Source organism: Thunnus albacares, chromosome 16 (genome assembly GCF_914725855.1).
Source record: "Thunnus albacares chromosome 16, fThuAlb1.1, whole genome shotgun sequence".
In the NCBI taxonomy this organism is placed as follows: domain Eukaryota; kingdom Metazoa; phylum Chordata; class Actinopteri; order Scombriformes; family Scombridae; genus Thunnus; species Thunnus albacares.
In genome coordinates this window covers 25,861,786-25,882,337 of record NC_058121.1, presented here as the reverse complement: position 1 = coordinate 25,882,337, position 20,552 = coordinate 25,861,786, and positions in this window count along the sequence as shown.

The window sequence follows — 20,552 nt, the reverse complement described above, 5'->3', positions numbered from 1 at the left end:
TAGGAACATGTAAAATATTAACCAAATATCAATTATAGTGACTTTTTTAGATTTTTATAAAGAATCATCACAGACTTAGTAGCATGAACCACAGTACTTGTTGAAGTTACTGTTGCACGGCACATTTTCATACATGTGCGGTTAAAAATACCATAAAAACAACAAAAACAAAAAGAAAAAGATAGAAGAACAAAATAAGTCTGCAAGCTTGCAAAAAAACTGAGAAACAACATCTTTGTGATGCAGCTCAGATGAAAAATCCTTTTTCAGTGGATACAGTGAACCAACATCGTCTGTCCTGAGGCACTGATGGAAAATAGTTCTGAGTTCTTTCAACTTTTAGTTTTACCCCTGATTTATTCATGTGCAACTGGTCGTGTTCTCAAGGGCCTGCATTCGTTATTGGGATTAATTTCACTCAGGATTTAACTGATAACCGTACTGTTATCTAATGACTACAGTTGGATTACCATTGAAATTAGGCATAAGGCCCTGTGCAGCAGCATCATATCTATGATACTTATAACTGTTAATTCAACTCGATGTGAACAACTGTATTCAAATATGTAGTTAGGACCTGCTTCACACTTAAATATAGTCATTCAAAAGCTGTTGAACCAGCTGTTATATGTAATTTAGACCTCTAAAACTACTTTTCAATCAAATCTAATCTGGTTTTATCTTCGAAATCTGGACAATGGATGATTATAGAGACACATTTAAGGACAATAGCCAGGTTTCCATCCAAATTTAGCACAAGTTTCCAGAATATCTGTGAAAGAAAATTAAATTAAATTAATGCACATTTTCATCCACTGACATAATATTTTGAATATTTAGAGCTGGTGGCGCTAATTCTCCAGTTGGTGCCATTAAACCATTTCAGAGGAAGATGACACGAGATGATGTCATTAAAAGCTCAAACAGTGAATAATTGACATTAAGTGATTGCACTTTGTCACATTTTGCTTTTATCGATACACCAACTTTTCTACTTTTTTAACTTTTTATTGATACACAGCTGTAAAGTCTCAATAAACTGAATCACTGCTGTTCTGTATCAGTGAGTGGCAGGAAGTAGGAGAACAGATATTTAAGTGAAACAGGAAGTTGAGCTCTGTGTGGTGGCGGTGAATCCTCGGCTCAGACGGCGGCCAGGCGACATCAGACTGGAGGCTTTGTTGTTGTTGTTGTTGTTGTTTTCTTTCAGATCCGCCCAACACTTCTGGGATTCAGGACACACACACACACACACATGAAGAGAAGTGAGAATGAGAATAGACATGTATAGCTGGAGATTTACATACAAATACACGTCTAATCATACATATCTGAAAAGTAGAAGTATTCATTAAGAAAAATTATTTTTACAGTATTCACCCCTCTTTGATTTTTTTTGTTTTATTGTTTTACAACGTTGAATCAGAGGAGATTTAATGTGGCTTTTATGACACTGATCAACAAAAAAAAAACCTTCATATGTCAAAGTTAAGATAGATTTCTACAAAGTGAACTAAATTGATTACAAATATAAAATACATCTTCTGTTTTATTTGTAAAATCTAGATCTGAAAAGTAGCTCCAGTAAGTATCTGAAATAAATGTAGTGAAGTAAAAAGTATAATATTCTCTCTGAAATGTAGTGGAGCAGAAGTATAAAGTAATATAACATGGAAATACTACATATAAAGTACTAAAGAAAGTACTCAAGACTGTAGAAGTACAGTACTTGAGTAAATGGACTTTAGGTGCTTCTCCACCCACATGGTTTAATTCATATATTCAATTTGTGCTTAAAAAAATGGAAGTGGAAATGCTGAAAACTGTACATGAAGCACTTCTCCGAACCCCTAACTCCTAACCCTAACCCCTAACCCTAACACCTAACCCCCAACCCCTAACCGTAGCTCTAACCCTAACCCTAACTCCTAACTCTAACCCCTAACCCTAGCTCTAACCCTAACCCTACCCTAACCCCTAATCCTAACTCTAACCCTAACCCTAACCCCTAACCCCTAATCCTAACTCTAACCCTAACCCTAACCCCTAACCCCTAACTCCTAACCCTAACTCTAACCCCCAACCCAACCCCTAACCCTAGCTCTAACCCTAACCCTAACTCCTAACCCTAACCCCTAACTCTTAACCCCTAACCTTAGCTCTAACCCTAACCCCTAACCCCTAACTCCTAACCCTAACTCTAACCCCCAACCCAACCCCTAACCCTAGCTCTAACCCTAACCCTAACTCCTAACTCTAACCCCTAACCGTGGCTCTAACCCTAACCCCTAACCCCTAACTCCTAACCCTAACTCTAACCCCCAACCCAACCCCTAACCATAGCTCTAACCCTAACCCTAACTCCTAACCCTAACCCCTAACTCTTAACCCCTAACCTTAGCTCTAACCCTAACCCCTAACCCCTAACTCCTAACCCTAACTCCTAACCCTAACTCCTAACCCTAACCCCTAACTCTTAACCCCTAACCTTAGCTCTAACCCTAACCCCTAACCCCTAACTCCTAACCCTAACTCCTAACCCTAACTCCTAACCCAACCCCTAACCGTAGCTCTAACCCTGACCCTAACTCCTAACCCTAACCCCTAACTCTTAACCCCTAACCTTAGCTCTAACCCTAACCCTAACTCCTAACTCTAACCCCTAACCGTGGCTCTAACCCTAACCCCTAACCCCTAACTCCTAACCCTAACTCTAACCCCCAACCCAACCCCTAACCATAGCTCTAACCCTAACCCTAACTCCTAACCCTAACCCCTAACTCTTAACCCCTAACCTTAGCTCTAACCCTAACCCCTAACCCCTAACTCCTAACCCTAACTCTAACCCCCAACCCAACCCCTAACCATAGCTCTAACCCTAACCCTAACTCCTAACCCTAACCCCTAACTCTTAACCCCTAACCTTAGCTCTAACCCTAACCCCCTAACCCTACCCTAGCTCTAACCCTAACCCTAACTCTAACCCCTACCCTAGCTCTAACCCTAACTCTAACCCTAACATCCCCTGAATAAACACAGTAGTGTTTCTCTCACTGGTCTGTAGACTTCACACTGGGATGACGTCACAAACTCTAAAGTAAATCGCTTTTCTTGGCTTTGGGAAAGTTTTATAAATATGTATGTCTTATGAACAGTTTTACAGACGTCTCTTTTACAATGGTGGTCTAAGGGGGAAAATGCTTTTTGGGCCTCAGGGGATTCTTTTCACTACAATACCACAAGTGGCAATTAAGAAGAATTGGCTGTCAGGTTGAGTAGGTGGCAGCTCTCTTAATACATCCACGGTCCTGCCTGGAAAGTTAGCGCCACCAGCTGTTTGTCAGGACGACCTGACCTCAAATATTCACAAAACAGCAGCGGATGGATATTCTGTAAATTCAGTTAAAATTTGCGCTGCATTTGAATGGAATCCCAGTTAATGAGACATTGTGTGTGTGTGTGTGTGTGTGTGTGTGTGTGTGTGTGTGTGTGTGTGTGTGTGTGTGCATATGTGTGTGGTCTCATTTGTTTCATCCCAAATTAAGAAGGCGTGACAGCAAGCCATTGTGTGTGTGTGTGTGTGTGTGTGTGTGTGTGTGATCTTGTATTGTTTACGAGGACTAATTTGAAAAAGTTAAGACATTTTGCCTGGTCTTCACCTCTTCAACAGGCTGTTTGAGGGTCAACACTTGGCTTTAAGGTTAGATTTAGTTGTGGTTTAAATTAAGATGCGAGACTACAGATTGCATTGTGTCAGTCAAGGTTCCCACAAGGATAGAAATACAATTGCATGTGTGTGTGTGTGTGTGTGTGTGTGTGTGTGTGTGTGTGTTTCTGAAAGCCCAAAGCTCCTCGCTGCACAGGATTAGCAGTCTTGCGTTTCAAACAGAGGGAGAGAGAGAGAGAGTCAGACTGATGCTCTCCCTCTCTCACTCTCTCTGCAGAAGCTAATAAGCTCCACTGGTTTTCCTCCTGCAGTGAGCTGATTACAGCATTATACCTCATATACCCCCAAAACACCAATATACTCCCTCCAAATCCCAACATACTGTACCTCCATACCTGCACATACCCTACTGTCTACCTCAGTGCACTCCTATTACCAGATGAATCATCTCATGAGGGTTATTGCTCCGATTTAAAGTACCTCCCTGCGTATATTCCTCCACTACGTTTAAGAAGAATATACATAGACACTCAAAAGATAAGTCTAGTGATATTCTATATTGTTGTTATTCAAATCCCATAAAAAGGAAGAAACAAAATGCACAATTTCTCCTTAAAAAACGACCAACAGTGTCCAACTGTTTTAAGAAATTGTTGAACCAGTGGGCTTGGAGCCAAGTGCCACAGACAAGGAAAGGATTTTTAGAAAAATAAAATAAAATTGTTAAAGCTTTACCTGCAATATTCCATTGTAGTATTTATACAGTTAGAGAAGTGAAGGATTTGTTTATGAGTTCACTGCTGAATAACAGTGTGTGAATGTGTTAAAGGGATAGTTCACCTTCCATTTATACATTCATATGTTGTCTTCCCTTGAACGTACTGAGCTCAAGGCGGTATAAATATATTACACATAATATATCATACTCAGTGCACCTTCACTCACATGCAGCCAACAGAAGCCTTAAAGGGGATGCGCATCTATATTTATATTCTGGGGCTCTACTGGAATATCTTCACATGATTTACAGTTAAAAACTCCTTATTTATCTTATACTGGCTCTTTATGCAGCCCCTCAGTTCAGCCTCTGACTGAAACAGGCTGTTGGGGACATATTTTGATTTTCTGTTATTTTATACTGTTATGATGTTGGATGTTAAACATGGTTCCATAACTTTGAGTGAACGTATGTAAAAATGCTCTCTGAAAGTCAAAAGTCAGAGCTTCAGCCTGCTCTGAATGCTCCGTTTACAAAGTTACCTCTACTTCCTCCTCATGATGATGTCAGATTGTTCGCGCGTATCCACAAACGGCGTCTGTTCTGTCGTCTTTGTTGCTCAGGTCGTTCCACTCTCATATTTCGTATCTGATTCGGGATCAAACATGTACAGATGTATTTTTAGAAGTCAACATTTTGAGTAAAGAACGAGAAAAAGAAGCAAAATCCGACAACTATAGTTTGTTTACGTAGGCTCCTGAGCCGGAGGAAGCTTCCTGAAGCTGACCAATCAGAACAGAGAGGGCTCATCAGGAGGCGGGGCCTTAAAGAGACAGGAGCTAAAACAGCCTGTTTCAATCAGAGGCTGAACTGAGGGGCTGCATAAAAGACCAGTAGAAGATAAATAAGGAGTTTTTAACTGGAAATCATGCAAAGATACTTTGACCTTGTTTAACATCCATTATAATAACAGACAGAAAAGCATGTTATGTCCCCTTTAAGAAGGAGGGATGGAGGAACAAAAGAAAGAGGGAAGGAAAGAAGGGAATAATGAAAGGATGTAAGGCAGGAAAGTAACGGATGGTTCAGTCTTTACTGGTCTGTTTCTAATCTCTTTCATTCTTTCTTCTATACATCCATCCTGAGACAGTCAGTGTGTGTGAGAGAGAGCGAGAGGCAGGAGGAGAATATAAAGCAGGGGGAGCAGAGACACCAGGGATATACAGTCTGTCCTAACACACACACACACACACACACACACACATTCACACACTCTCTGGCTGTCTACCACTCATCTCTGCTCGCACACAGACTGAAAGAACAGGAGGAGGAAGAGGAGAGGAAACAAAGGGAGGAGAGGAGGAGGGAAGCGTTTCGTTAATCATCTAGAGCAGTGGCTCCCAACCGGGGGTATGCGTATCCCTGGGGGTACTTGAGCAGCTTGCAGGGGGTACATGGAAAGATTGGGGATTACAATTTATTACCAAAATGATAAGAAGATATTCCAAGTCATTTCATAAGCCCGTTGCTAAAATGGTTGGTGGGCGCCACATCTAGTCCCACCCCCCCTTCGGCAGGTGTCAACTGTTACAATACTCTATGAAGAGGTCACGCATGTCAAACCAACTAGTTAGCAAACACTGATAAATGGCTGAAACATCCAGTTGCTGTTGCTCCAGATTCGGGTTTAGGGCAACCAGGTGACAAAAGGGAAAAAGAAGCAAAGCTCACACACCAGCAGTTAAGTGAAAAATATATATTTTATGTATGTATGTATGGTTTTCTTTGCGGGGAAGTCCTGACAATAATTCACTGAAGCTAGCACCAGAGCACCAAACAGTCAGGAGGTCTTGGTAAAACTGAGGACGTTTTCATCAGTTTCTTTCGGACATTCGTAACGAAGACTTTTGCTACAAGAAGTACTGGCCGGGAGTTAAATCAGCTGAGCGCGCTTGGTCTGCTACACCCAGTGGGCCCAAAGGAGACCACGACTTCACCTGGAGCTGCACCAGAGAGGAAACGTTGACAGGATGTGACAGGACGTGTAAGCTGGGCAGTGCAAGCTAGGCTAACTGTTAACTCATACAGTCTGGTAGTTCCAACAATCATGTTGCCAAATGTCCTCTGAACAGTAAAATGGATTATACAACTCCCCCATCAATCTACATCGAGACACTTTTCTCTCTAAATGCACTTTAATGCACTGTGCTGCTAACTGCTCAACCTTTTTTTTTGTTTTATTCCTTTTGGGATTTATATGTTTGTATCATTTTTTAATGGGAATTTTTAGAAATACAGTATATCTTTATCCTTTCTGTTGTTGCACTGCTGTGGGCTGGGAGGAACAGCATCTCGTTATTTTCTGTGTGTGTATGAAAATACACAAGACAATGACAATAAACTAAACCTTGAATCTTGAATCTAAAACTGTCAGAATTCAAGTCGAGTCAAACTACACTGAATAAAGTGACAAATGTGTGAAGCAGATCACTGGAGGCATCTCGCGCTGTGTCGCTACTTGCGGCTAAGTCAATAAAAATCAACATTCTATGGTCGGAGATCTGATTCTCCCTGCAGCCGTAGTAGTTTTTGGCTGAAACTATGATTGGCAAGAAAGCAGCTGAGACTGTTCCATTATCAAACGGCACAGCGTCCCGTCGGATCAATGATATGTCCATTAATATTTTTGGATGAGTGGTGGATAAAATGAAGCATCAGGTCTTTGCAGATGGATGAAATGACAGATGTTAGTGGGTTTGTGTGCTATGAGGACGTGTCGGGACGTAAACGAGCATATTTTTTTTTGCAAGAAGCTTACAGGGAAGACAACCGGCGAGGAAATTATTTCAAAAGACGACAATCTGGAGCGGAGATGGAAGTCACATTTGTACAGATGGCGCGGCAGCAATGACGGGCAGAGAGTGCACGGGCTACTTGGGGCGACATAAAGAAGTGGAGGCACTGTATTATTCACCGGGAGGCACTCGCCAGCGAGAGAATGAGCCCGGAGTTAAGTGCTGTTTTGGATGATGCAGTTAAGGTGATCAATTTCATTCAAGTCCAGGCCAATGAATCACAGGCCGTTTCAAAATCTTTGTCATGACAGCGGGTCAGAGCACGAGCAGCTGCTGCTTCATACAGACGTCCTCCGGCTGTCTCGTAGTAAAACGCCACTGAGACTGTTTGAACTTTGCACCGAGGTGTTTGTTTTCCTGAAAGAGCATCTGCACCTTCTCGCGGCAGCGTTTGAGGACGCGTCTGTTATAGCTCGCTGTGATGTGTCTCGTCAAACTGAACGACCTCAACCTATCACATCAAGGCAAGGACTCTCACATATCCTCGACATGTATGACAAAGTGAACGGATTCATAAAGAAGGTCAAATTACAGGAGAGGAAATGTGAGGATGGAGATGTGAGCTGTTTTCATGCCCATCTTACCATCGCTGATGTTAAATGAAGTCCTGCGGTGAAAATAGTGAAAGCACATCTGTTCAAACTCAACGCTGATTTCAAGTAGTACTTCTATGATATTGAAGCAAAGTCAGAGACTTGACTGGAACCCCATTCAGTGCGAATGAAAGCATCAGCCTTCCTGCAAGACTGCAGGGAAAGTCTAATGGGTTTGTCCTCTGACTGCGGGTTAAAGGTGGCACATGCTGAAAAGTCATTGACAGGAGTTATGATGTGATGTTGAAAAGGAATATCTTGAGCTGAGAAAACGTGCGTTGAATGAACTTTTGTCTTTTTGGATCTACTTGTGAATGTGTGAAGGAAGTGACCTTCTCAGCTTTGACTCACATCAAAACCAAGCAGAGGAACAAGCTGAATGTGGAGAACAGCCCGTTAACAGCTGTTACCACACTGCCCTCCCCAAACTATAAAAGCTTATAGAAGACAAACAAGCTCAAGTGTCTCATCAAAAGCTCAGGTGACTGATGAAAAGGAGGTGAAACTGCTACTGGGTGAGTCAGAATATCGGAATATTATTTTTTTTTTTACACTCACAATAAGTGTAAATTAAAGGGGATTCATTCAAATGATTTTCATTTAATAATCGGCTCTGTTAGATGCTAAAAGTTTGATATTTAGTTTAATAGAACAAATTTAGGAGAATCATCAACATGCATGAGTGAGAGGCTGCTACTGGCAAAACAACTCAAGACTGAAAAACTTCATCACAAGTATTTTCTTTGATGTCAGAGTTTGATTAATCATGATGAGATTAACCAAAAGGAGCGTTTGAGGCTATATAACCCCATATTTTAGATTTATGAGATTACATATCTGTGAGGTTAGGGATACATGGATGTTTACAGTTATTATTATTATTATTGGATCATTATTATTGATGCATTAACATGTAAGTGATACTTTAATGTTGTAATTTTAAATACTTTATATACTATTGGGGGAGTTTAACCCTCCTGTTGTCCTCGGGTCAATTTTGACCCAGGAGGTGTCGTTATGTGCTGTCATCAAAAAAATTGAAATGGTTTCAAAACAGTATCCTGACTAAGAAATGATCAATTATTTTAACTATAGTTGAGATCAGACTGGTAAAAGTTTAGTCAAGATATTGTTAAAAACCATTTCAGTTGTTTTGATGACAGCACATAATGACACCTCCTGTTGTCCTCCTGGGTCAATTTTTAGGGTTAAACTACAACAGTGCATCATATTTTAGAAACTGATCTGATGTTTTGTATGTAAAACCTGAATCTGAAAAGTAACTAATTAATTAAAGCCGTCGAATAAATGTAACAGAGTAAAAAGTAAAATATTTCCCTCTGAAATGTAGCAGAGTAGAAGTATAAAGAGGAATCAACTCTGGACAGTTCGAGGACTCTGTTTAGAGAGATTTTAGTAAGAAAATCAACACAAAGAGTCATTTTGTGATGTTTCAACTGTTTCTCTTGTAGTTATTGTGTTTGAGGCGACTTCTTTTTAGGACACATGACCTGCAATCCCGACTGCGGCCGCTACACCGACATCAGCCTCAGTACTGCTGGAAGGTTCAGCTGAACCCAGATCAGATCAGCAAACAGCAGGACTGTGTGTGTGTGTGTGTGTGTGTGTGTGTGTGTGTGTGTGTGGGATGTGTGCCAGGCAGTGATGTCCTCTCTGTAGGTCATTCAGCTGGCTCACACACACACACACACACACACACACACACACATCTTTGTACTTCTATCCTTGTCAGGACCCTCGTTGACATAATGCGTTATCTGCCCCGTTACGTTAAGTTTAACCATCACGACTAAACGCCTGACCCCAACACTGACCCTAAAATCATACATACTCAGACGGTGGACTCCTGTGCAGGACAGCTTTTGAGTGACACATCACTATCACGTCACCTCAGCTGTCACCGTTTAGCCGCCTGCTAGCCGCCATGCTAGTAAAGTAGTTGGAGCTCCGGCTGAAAAAGTAAAACGGCTTCTTTAAAACAAGCTGATACAAAAAAAACCAAAGGTTGACAGTGAAAAACTGGCTGACCGGATTGAGAAATAAGGGTTTATTTTGCCTGAAGGAAGTACGAGACCATTATTGTGCTTGATTTGCAATGAAACAGCGTCGATAATGAAGAGTGAGAACTACAACACCAAACATACCACAAAACTGAACCAGTTTAAGTTGTGATGTGAAGACAGAAGCGGAATAATTATAAACTCAAACACCTTCAACAATGAATACAGTGAAGAACTCACTAATTAACACTTAGAGCAGCGTCTCCACCTGGACGTCACACCATTTATAGTTGAGTTTAAAGACTCGGTTACACAACGAAGGTGTCACGTCTCTCATTAATACAGAAATGCTGTTCAGAGTTCTTTACTGAGTTTTTGTACTGAAATGTCATCATAATGCAGATTTACTGGAGTTTTGATGCAGCGGAAACATTTCAGTGAACCTTTAAGACCTAAAACCAAAACTTAACCCTCAATCTGTTCTTTGAAGGTCATTTTCCATAAATGTAATATAAGTACAAGCGTTGCATTATGGGTAAAAGAAACATCTGCATGGCAGGAAAAAACAAAAACACAAATATCTTTCTCCTCTTCCTCCTTTTCCCCTCTCTGTCCTCCTCCTTTCTCTTCTCTCATATCTTCTTCCTCTATCTTCATCTCTTTTTTTTCTCTTCTTCTTCACGCTCCTCTTCCTCTTCTCAAAACGTCAAAAATACGTCCTTTCTCTATTTTCTCCTCTTCTTTCTTTTCCCCACGTCCGTCTTTCCAAAACTCTTTGTCTTCTCCTCCTCTCTTCTCATTGTCTTCCTCCTCTTCCTCTTGGTTCTTCTCCCCTTACTCCTCTCTTACAGTGTCCTGTCTTCCTCTTCTCTTTGCTCCTCTTTCTCTTTCTCATCATCATCATCTCTTCTCTCTTCATATGTTTCCTCCTCCTTCCCTCCTCTTTTTCCTCCTCTCTTTCCTTTTCCTCCTTTGGTAGATGTTCTTCCCATCTTCCTCCTTTCTCCTCCTCATCTGCTCTCTTGTTTTATTCTCATCCTCCTCTCCTCTCCTCCTTGATGTTTATTTTCCTGCTTCCCTTCTCCAGAAATGTCCTCTCCTCTTTTCTTGTTTCCTCCTCTTCTCTCTCCTTTTCTCTCATCTTTTTTCCTCCTCTCCTGTTTCCTCCTCTCCTCTTTTTCTCTCTCCTCATTTCCTGTTTTGTTTCCTCCTCTCCTCGCCTCTTTTTTCCTCCCCTCTTCTGTTTCCTCCTCTCTTGTTTCCTCCCCTGCTCTTCTCTCCTCCTCTTCTCTCATGTTTCCTCCTTTCCTCTCTTGTTTCCTCTCCTCTCCTCTTCTCCTCTCCCCTCTTGCTTCCTCCTCTTGTTTTCCTTCTCTCCTTTCCTCTTCTCCTCCCCTCTCTTTTTCCTCTACTGTTTCCTCCTCTTTTTCCCTCTTCTCTTCTCCTGTTTCCTCCTCTCCTCCCCTCTTATTTCCTCCTTTGTTGTTTCCTCCTCTCCTCCCTTCTTATTACCTCCTTTGTTGTTTCCTCCTCTCTTGTTTCCTTGTCTCCTCTCTCTTTTTCCTCCTCTCCTCCCCTCTCTTGTCTCCTCCTCTCTTGTTTCCTCCCCCGCTCTCCTCACCTCCTCTCCTCCCATGATTCTTCTCCTCTCATGTTTCCTCCTCCTCCTCCTCCTCATCCTCCTCCTCCTCCCTCCTGACAGTAAAGTTTCACCTGTGGTTTCTCAGTGTTGGCGCCTCAGGCACATAGATCTCCTCCTAACACCTCCTCAAAGAACACGCCACCTCCTTCAGCACACACAAATCCATGTTTGAATCCGGTTATCTAACGTTATTCTAACGTTATTGATGCCTGTCATGTTGTGGTGGGATGTACGTTCGATGTACGGATGGGGAGGTTTGGGAGTCACGAGTGTGTGTAAATTATTCATCACCCCTTGAAATGCAAACGACAGCCGAGGCGAGGGAGCCGCCACGCTATGTAGGTCACTTCCTATCTCGCACTGCCGCGGCGGCGGCAGAGGAGGAGAGAGAGAGAGAGAGAGAGAGTGATTGAAGCGAAGCGGCCTGGATGATGAATCGCCAATCAGAGACGTACGCAATCGCCACTGCTGACAGGAAGAGGAGGACACGGTGAACTCTTCTTCAGTGGTTTTTCTCGGAGGGACGAACATCTCTGTGAACCATGAAACTAATGTTACTTCACGGAAATGTGACTCACATAGAGGTGACTCTTTCTTTAAGTTACATTTGAAACATACTCACATTATCTCAATAAGTTTAGTGGCCTGTTTCTAATGTCAAACCTGCAGAGCAGAACTTTTAGATATGAATGAACGTCGGTTACGTTCAAGACAAACGAGTTCACACAACGCTGATTAAACCATCGGATAAATATCTCGACATTCCCGCTCTGGCTGTTTGGCCGTTAATCATGTGGCTCTGCTAGACTCTTCAAATGTTATCGGGCTGAATGGATGAAATTCTGATAGTAAAACGAGTCATTTGGCGGTTGTTGTGTGACTCTCAAAACAATTTATCCACCGTTTTACAGCTGCAACAGTAGGTTATGGCCAGTGGTGAACTGGCTATCAGGCATACTGTTGTGGGACAAATCCCATTGGGCCGGTGGACCATTTCTGTGTGCCTGCCCATGAGAGCCAATCACAGGCGAGTGTTATGGAATTTTTCATCTTTAGGGGTTACAGGTTGGAGTGACATTGGGTCAAGATGAAGTCTTGAGGTCACGCTGTAATTCTTAATCCTGTTCTGACCCAGTGTCGCTCCAACCTGTAACCCCTAAAGATGGAAAATTCCATAACACCAAGCGCCCCCTTTACTCTCACTGCCAGAAGGGGGAGACAAAGGTCCCGCACTCCGGCTTTAATACTTTTTTGTTGATATTAATGGGCAAATATATTATCTAATAAACTAACTCTAAAAATGTAATGATCTTCTGCCAAAAAAAAACATATATAAAAGGTAGGAGTTACACTAATTCAACAGGAAGTTTTATCCTTTATCTCCAGTTAATGACTCAGTTCAACCAATATTCATCACAGTTATACACATTCAAACATTTGAAACTTTAACAAGCCAAGTCAAATAAAAATCAAGCATCAATCTCCATAAATGGACTTTTATTTCCCTCTAACTTGTCTTCTCAGGTGGTTCTTGCCACCAGGCAGGAAAATATACAAATCATTCAGTCTCCAGTTTAAGAATTTTAACCAAATTGCTAAAAAAAAAATAGCTTTAAGCTAATCAGACGTCAGACTGAGGCGTAGACTTGTAGGTTGAAAATGTTCCAACTTGTCCTTTTATGACTCCAGTTCATGAACATACAGACTCCGGCTCTTCCTGTTATTTCCCTTCAGTCTGTCTCCTTTTTCCTCTCCTGTCTGAACGTTCATGAAGTAGATTCATAAAGCTCCGGCAGATTTTTTCACTCAAGTTGAAACATTTTCGACTCACACGGACGAGTCAGGACGGCGTCAACTCTCGCTGCCCCACGCCGCTCTCGTTCGTCCACATCAATCTCTGTGCTCATCCCTCAAAATCATATTTTTTTATCTAATTCTATTTTACATATAACAATAAATAAAGCAAGACAGAAGACAAAAGCTACACAAGAAGAAGAAGGTGTATGATGGTGTTTAGTAGAAAGCATGTATGAATTCCTTCAGAAACATGGACGGGTCTGACTCTGTCTGTCTGTCTCTCAGTTGGTATTAAATGTTAATCAGCCTCCTGCAGACTCAGCTGCTCTTTCGGCTTCATGTTTCTTAATTCAGCTCCAATTCTTCACCTCATTCTTTATGCAGAAATCAGCCCCTCAAAAAAAAAAAAAAAAAAAACCCTCCTGCAGACATTAGCCACACTCCCAAAATACAAGGTATAGATAGACAGCTATTCTTAGAGACTGAAAAGTTTGTGGTGCCAGAGAGGAAAGGTCATCGGGCATTGTAGCTCCTTTGGGGAGTTTTTGACATTTCTGTTATATTATCTTTGCACACAGGTGGAAACTTCACCCTGATTGTGAAGCTACAGAGAATGTCGGGGGGTCGCCGAAATCATTAGGATTTGTTGTCCAGTGACTTTAACATCCACAGCACATTTTAATGTCACTTTAGTTGTTGAGATGTTGTGATGTGACACAGAGCGACATTATCATCTGAATGGAGTCGTGTTTGTGTCCATCTGATGAATGTGACTCCAATATTCACTCTGCTTTTAGCTCAGGTTTGGTCTCCTCCAACTACAGCTGCTAAATGTTTCACTTCCTGCTGCTGGTTTGATAAAATATGATGAGACTGAACTATACAGTCAATGTGCCATAAAACCAAAGCTATTTGAAATTTACCTTATATTATTATTATTATTATTATACATTTGTTACGCAATTTCTCAAGATCATATTTTATTTTGATTATTTTTTATTCATTTTTGTCTCTTATAATTAGTTTTGTCTGCGTTGCATCATTGGCCTCCTGATGAATACGTTAAGTCTGTTGTTGTTGTTGTTGTTGTTGTTATTGTATGTCTCTCCTCGGCATGTCCTGTCAATCACTGATTTTACTCTTTCAATATAAAAAAACAAACAAACAAACAAACAAAAAACAAAGCTATGAGCTAAAAGAGGCTCAGTAGCTCTTGTAGAGCTGCAGAGTTGTTTCACCCTCATATTCATTATTTGATTAAGTGTCAATATAAAACTATTGATCAGTGAAACTTGAAAATCGGCAGTTTGAATGTTTACTGTCAAGTCTCATCTGGCATTTTCTGTTTCATAATGTTTTTAATTATTTAAATAACACATTTAAAGTGTTGACATGCATGAAAAATGCATATTTTGTTGTATTTAAGTACACTTGACATTGACTATATTGTACATGAATATTAATTGTAAAGTTTATATTATTAAACATACAAGCTACATACAGCGCTCTGCACATGTGAACCGTTAAGATAACTGTCTGACTCTCTGGCTTTAAATCCTCTGTATCATAGAGGCCTATATACACTATATGTGTGTGTGTGAGAGAGAAAGAGCACACACACTCTGCAGATTGGATCAGAAGCCTCGTCGCCACGGGGAACCACAGTTTGATTGATGGCAGCCGCATTTCCACCATCAGCTTCCCTGTGAGAATCCAAAATGGCTGCCTGTTTCCACGGAGACAACAGACGTCCCCCCCCGTACCCCCCCCCCCACCCGCCAAGGAGATGAATGAAAACTCTCCTTGACAGAGAGAGAGAGAGAGAGAGAGAGAGAGAGAGAGAGAGAGAGAGGTGTCACAGGTTTGAGCTCTAGTCATGATGTTTTATTTTAGACGAAGCTGATAATAATAACAATATGTAGTTTTAGGGTGAACAATGAGGGATCGTTTTAAAGCAGCGCCCCCTGTTGGTTACAGTCGGACTCAGTGAAATCATTCTTTACGCTTCAGTTTTGAAATTGGAAGGAAATTTCTGACCCTGAAGAGTTCAAGATAAACTCATCAGGGAACTTAGCAGAAGCATTAGCATCGATGTCCCTGAATACGTAGAGTGGAAACATATGGAAATGTTGTAAGTTTAAACATTTTAAACACTTTGCCCTCTTTCTACACTCAGACTCGTGTTAGTCAAGTAAATTCAGGAAAAGTAGGTTCACGTCCCCATCAAGCTAACAGATTAGTCATCTAGCTAGGATGCTAACCTCGCTAGCTGCTCATGTAATCGATGTCATAATTTTACTGAGAGCAACAATCTCATCAGATCATTTATTTTGCGCCCAAATTTGCCAAATGTGACTGAATCTGAAGCAGCTTGTGTTATGATTTGCAACTGCTGTTATGTGTAATTTTGTGATAAACTGCAGAAATATTTAAAAGCAGCAACTCATCTCTGGAAATGTGATTCCATAAACTGATAATAGGTCTAATAATATGTCATAAATCCCTGCAGGAATAAAAAATGAGATTAGAAATCTCTCAGGTTTTCGAGGTTTTCTGACAGTGGAAATTAATCTGCGCTGTTAGCTTGACAGGAACGTGAACTCACTTTTCCTGAATTTATATTTTTATAAATTCAGATTGAAGAAGAAGCAGATTTTCGCCTTGTTTTTATTCACATGAATTTAACTGCAGGACTAAATTTGTGCAGTCTGTCACAAACAAAGTACAGTTTGTGCTAATGTACATGAATGAATGAAGGAATCACTTTTTTTTTTTAATCACTTTTTTATTATTATTGTGTCATGCATACAGTTGTATACTCAGCCTGAATGAGCTTACAAGACACCATAAGACAACAGCAGACAAAGAAAATAAAGAAACAACAGAAGCATTTTTCACCTTCAGATCTTCAGACTATTAATGGAAAGTGCAGAACTTCTAATTTACTGTCAGAAGAACTGAAAAATCTAGATAATACTAATTAAACAATCTATCTTGTCTTCTTTTCCAGGCTTTTGAGATAAAGTCAGCAGACTAAAATACATCAAAATCAAACAGCCATTCCCATTCCCATAGCCTAGGTATTCATATACTGTGATTTCCTTCTCACAGCATTAATGAATTCACCATTAACTATTAACCTGAACCATTTATGATGTTGTATATGGTATCATTGTAATCCTTGGCCATCAAAACATGGGGGTAGACATCACTTCTTCTGTGTTATCATGTTTGGTTCAGGAGATATGACGCAATATACATAATTAGGGTTATGGCGGAAAGTAAATTGGTTGCCATGGCCACCACGGCTCCATTTCTGAATATGTTCAGGGCCCCAAACTGTACAAGTGTGCCAAGTTTCATGCTTTTATGAAAAAGTGAACATATCACCTGGACTATTAAGTCATCATCGTTTGTCTGTTCTGATATTTTGGCTTTTTGGGGCAAATAAACACAGACGGTTCAGCGGTCTAACGTGTGAATTCATAAATTCGCTGAACACACCTTTAGTCTGACTTTGTCTTAGTCTTAGAAGACGACGGTGTATAATTTTGCTTTGTAGAGGACATGTCCCTCGCTTTTATAATCTCAGTTTAGTTTCTCTCTAAAAAATCATTCTAAACTGTGTCCTCTCGCTGTCCGGCTGCCAAAATCCAGATGAGAGAAAAGAGACGAGAAAGACGAAACACATTTTCCTCCATAAAAAGTGTCAAAATGTTAATAAACTCATCCACGTCGTCGCCTCTCAGACATCATAAAGTTTGTTTTTTTCTCTTGTGGGCATTCACTCCTGAGTACAATTGATCTCATCGTATATATACGGAGGTTGTCGGGACTTAAGCAGCCACAGAGAAAAGACTGAAGACAGGACTGAAAAAAAGTACTTTCACCTCATCTGCATGTTTTCTGGGTAAAAAATAGTTTAATAAATGTTGTTATTTACAGTTAATCTTCACCCAAAAAGATGTTGGGAGTGACCATCAAGGACAATGCTGTTTATAGTAAAGATACGATATTTATCATGTCAGCAGGTCTGATTTTAAACAGGATTACAGCATTAAAACACTTCTTTTGTTTGTTATACTTCCATTATTATTATATAAAGCACAATAACCAGTTTCATTTGATTTTTTTTCAGCTGTGGAACCTTCATGCTTCATTGTGTTGCCTCCATTTTATAAATCAAACCTACGCCTTTGCTTGACGATGTGGTTGGTTTTTTTTTTTGTTGTTGTTGTGAGAGCTTTTTGCAGTCTCAAAAGCAGCGAAAATCAAAACCAAACCAATTACTGAACTACCATGCTGGAGGAATCTATAAAAATCTGTTTTGAGAAGGGATTTTTGAGATTCTACTAATCAATACATACAGTACGGTACAAGCTGTGGCTGGTTTTTATTCAAACACGTATAGATTGTAATATCCTGGCAGCAACGTACTGTACATCAGCATCTGTGGATATTTCTGAAGAAAGAAAGGTGATAATAACTTAAATAGTAAAATTCACTCACGGACCGACGATAAACACACAGTTATGACTCACTGAACAAGCTGCATTTGTCTAAAAAAAAAAAAAAAAATCTCCCTTTTTCTTGTTAAAACTTTCTGGCACCACTGAGACGTTACTCAGCTAAAAGATATTTTTGGGTTTCTTAGTCAATTATGGACACCCACGTAATAATAATAATAATTCCTCCTATAACTAACTGTATCAGAGACGTAGCTCCGGTCCTCCCTGAAGCAATGTGCATCAAATGTGAAACACTTGATGCTGAGTGAGGAAATGAGCCAAAAATGAGCTAATTTATGTAGAAATATGCAGACGCTCGTTGGCCTGTGGCGGACCCCGGAGGGCTTCACTTTGGCTCCCGGTAATCAAGTGATGGCAGCGGGAGCAGACGATTGGTTACTTTTTATTGATCCCGGTTGTGTTTTGTCAAATTAAGACCACATTACACATCAAACCCCCCCCCCTCTTTTTTTTCCTCCTTTACATATGAAGATGAAAAAGCTGATTCCGGTGGCTAAAATTTCTGTTTCTGTGTCCACTCGTCGTCGGTGGTGTTTGTGATGATTTATCGATGCGACGGCTACAACGGTTTAAAACGTCTGGATGAAGATGTTTTCTGTAGAGGCAGGATGTGTGTGTGTGTGTGTGTGTGTGTGTGTGTGTGTGTGTGTTTGGGATTCAGGCTGCCGGCTGCCTCGCTGGATCTCAGCCTGCTGCAGACCTGAGCAGCATTTTAACAGCCAGCAGGCAGCTCACAGCACCACAGTGTCCCATTTCTACCACATACAGTACTGACAACAGAGCTGCAACATAATGAAGTACTGTGCAGGACCTTCTACTTCTACTGCACCACATTTTAGAAGGAAAATGATTGTGCTTATTTATTTGGCAGCTGTAGTGACTTTATATGTAAAGATTTTACATGTATGGTCATCAATATTCAACCGTGTCTCCTATAAATTATGTTCAAATGTGACTGAATTGCAAATACACTTTGCTAGAAACGTAACGCTGGATGAAATGTTGTTAATTTGACAAGTTGCAAAAATGTTGCTACTGAACGTAGGAGTGAAACGTTCACAGACGATGTGCCTGGTTGCTGCAGTGACTTGAAGCACAACATGTTTATTAATATTTAAGCCACACACCAGTCTTTCACCAACCTTAACCATAGTGCTTTATTAATGTAGCTTCATTCATTCGTTACCTGTCAACATAATCCAGGCGACGATTATGTTTATCAACACAACTGGGAAAACAATAAAGCCGTATATGATGGTAATTTCTAGGAGACAGGGTTGCAATATTGTATCACGTGTAATAATAATTTGTATAAAGTGATTTTGAAGAAGGGGTTGATAATGATGTTTTGTGTAAATGGTATTTATAGTGTTTTTGATGGATTTACATGCATAATATATGATGAGTTTATTAAATATGATGCATTGTTTTAGATGAAAGTACCCATCAGTATATAAAGTAATTAAAAGTTGCTTCATCATAACAGCTGCAACATTAAAATGCTGCTAACATCAGTTATCCAACATTTAATTACGTAACACTAAAATGGGTCGTTTTGCACATTGAGCACTATTAGTAACCTTTTAATACTTAATAATACTTAAACCTGCATTAACTTTTTTTTGCCACATGGGGACATCAGAAACAAGCTGTAACCCCAACACTGACATAGCATCACTTTTTAAGTTGATATGTCGAACTTGTTAGCAAACAGTTGCTTTTATTCACATCCAGTAGTTACTGAGCAACATTATCATTCATTTGGAGTCGTGTTTCTGTCCACCTGGTGAATGTAAGTCCAATATTCACTCTCTTTTAGCTCTGTTTCTGCTCTCTACCAACTCCTGAGGGAAATATCTGGCTCTTTAGCCGCTAAATGCTCCACTATGTTTACCAGCTAGTCTACAGCTAACCGTGTCTAATTGCCATAGAGCTTTTTCTCTTAAAAACAACGCTATGAGAGCGCCGAGAGTGAACCAAAACAGTTAAGTCGCAGCCAGACAGATAAACAATGAGCTGCAACTCGTTATAAAGCTCCGTAAAACCGATAATTCTCTGTAGGTTCATCACTACGAGCCACAACCAACACATTATTGTCAGCTCATACATTGTTATTATAAAAAATAAGTTAGTAAGTACATTTTGCTGATAATACTTCTGTACTTTTACTTTAACCTGCACTAACTTATTTTTTTGGCCACTTGAGGGCAGCAGAAACAAGCTGAAAACACAACACTGACATACCTTCACCTTATAAAATTGATATGATGAACATGTTAACATGTTAAAAATGTGCACATTCAGCACACACGGAGTATTCTCTTAGAGTTTTATGTCCAATATTCACTCTCCTTCTAGCTCCGTTTCGACCTCCACAAACTCCTGAACGAAATATCTGCCTTTCTATCTTCACCAGTTTGTCGCTAACTGTGTGTATTTGGTGTTTGGTGCTGAACAGGTAGTGTACAGCAGGCTGGAAAACCAAAACAATGAGCTGAAAGGCACTAAAACGCTCCGTAGAGCTGAGGGGAACTGCAGTGTCAGGTGATAATTATCACTACCAGCAATCCCTTTAATATACAAGCAGTCATGTGATCCATTGTTACTATAAGAATACTGATTAAAGCCACTTTTTGCTTCGCTTACTGAGGGAAACATGCATCAGTGATTTGGTGATTTACAGGACCGAAGACATCTTGATGACTACCATAGGAGGACAAAAAGCTGGAA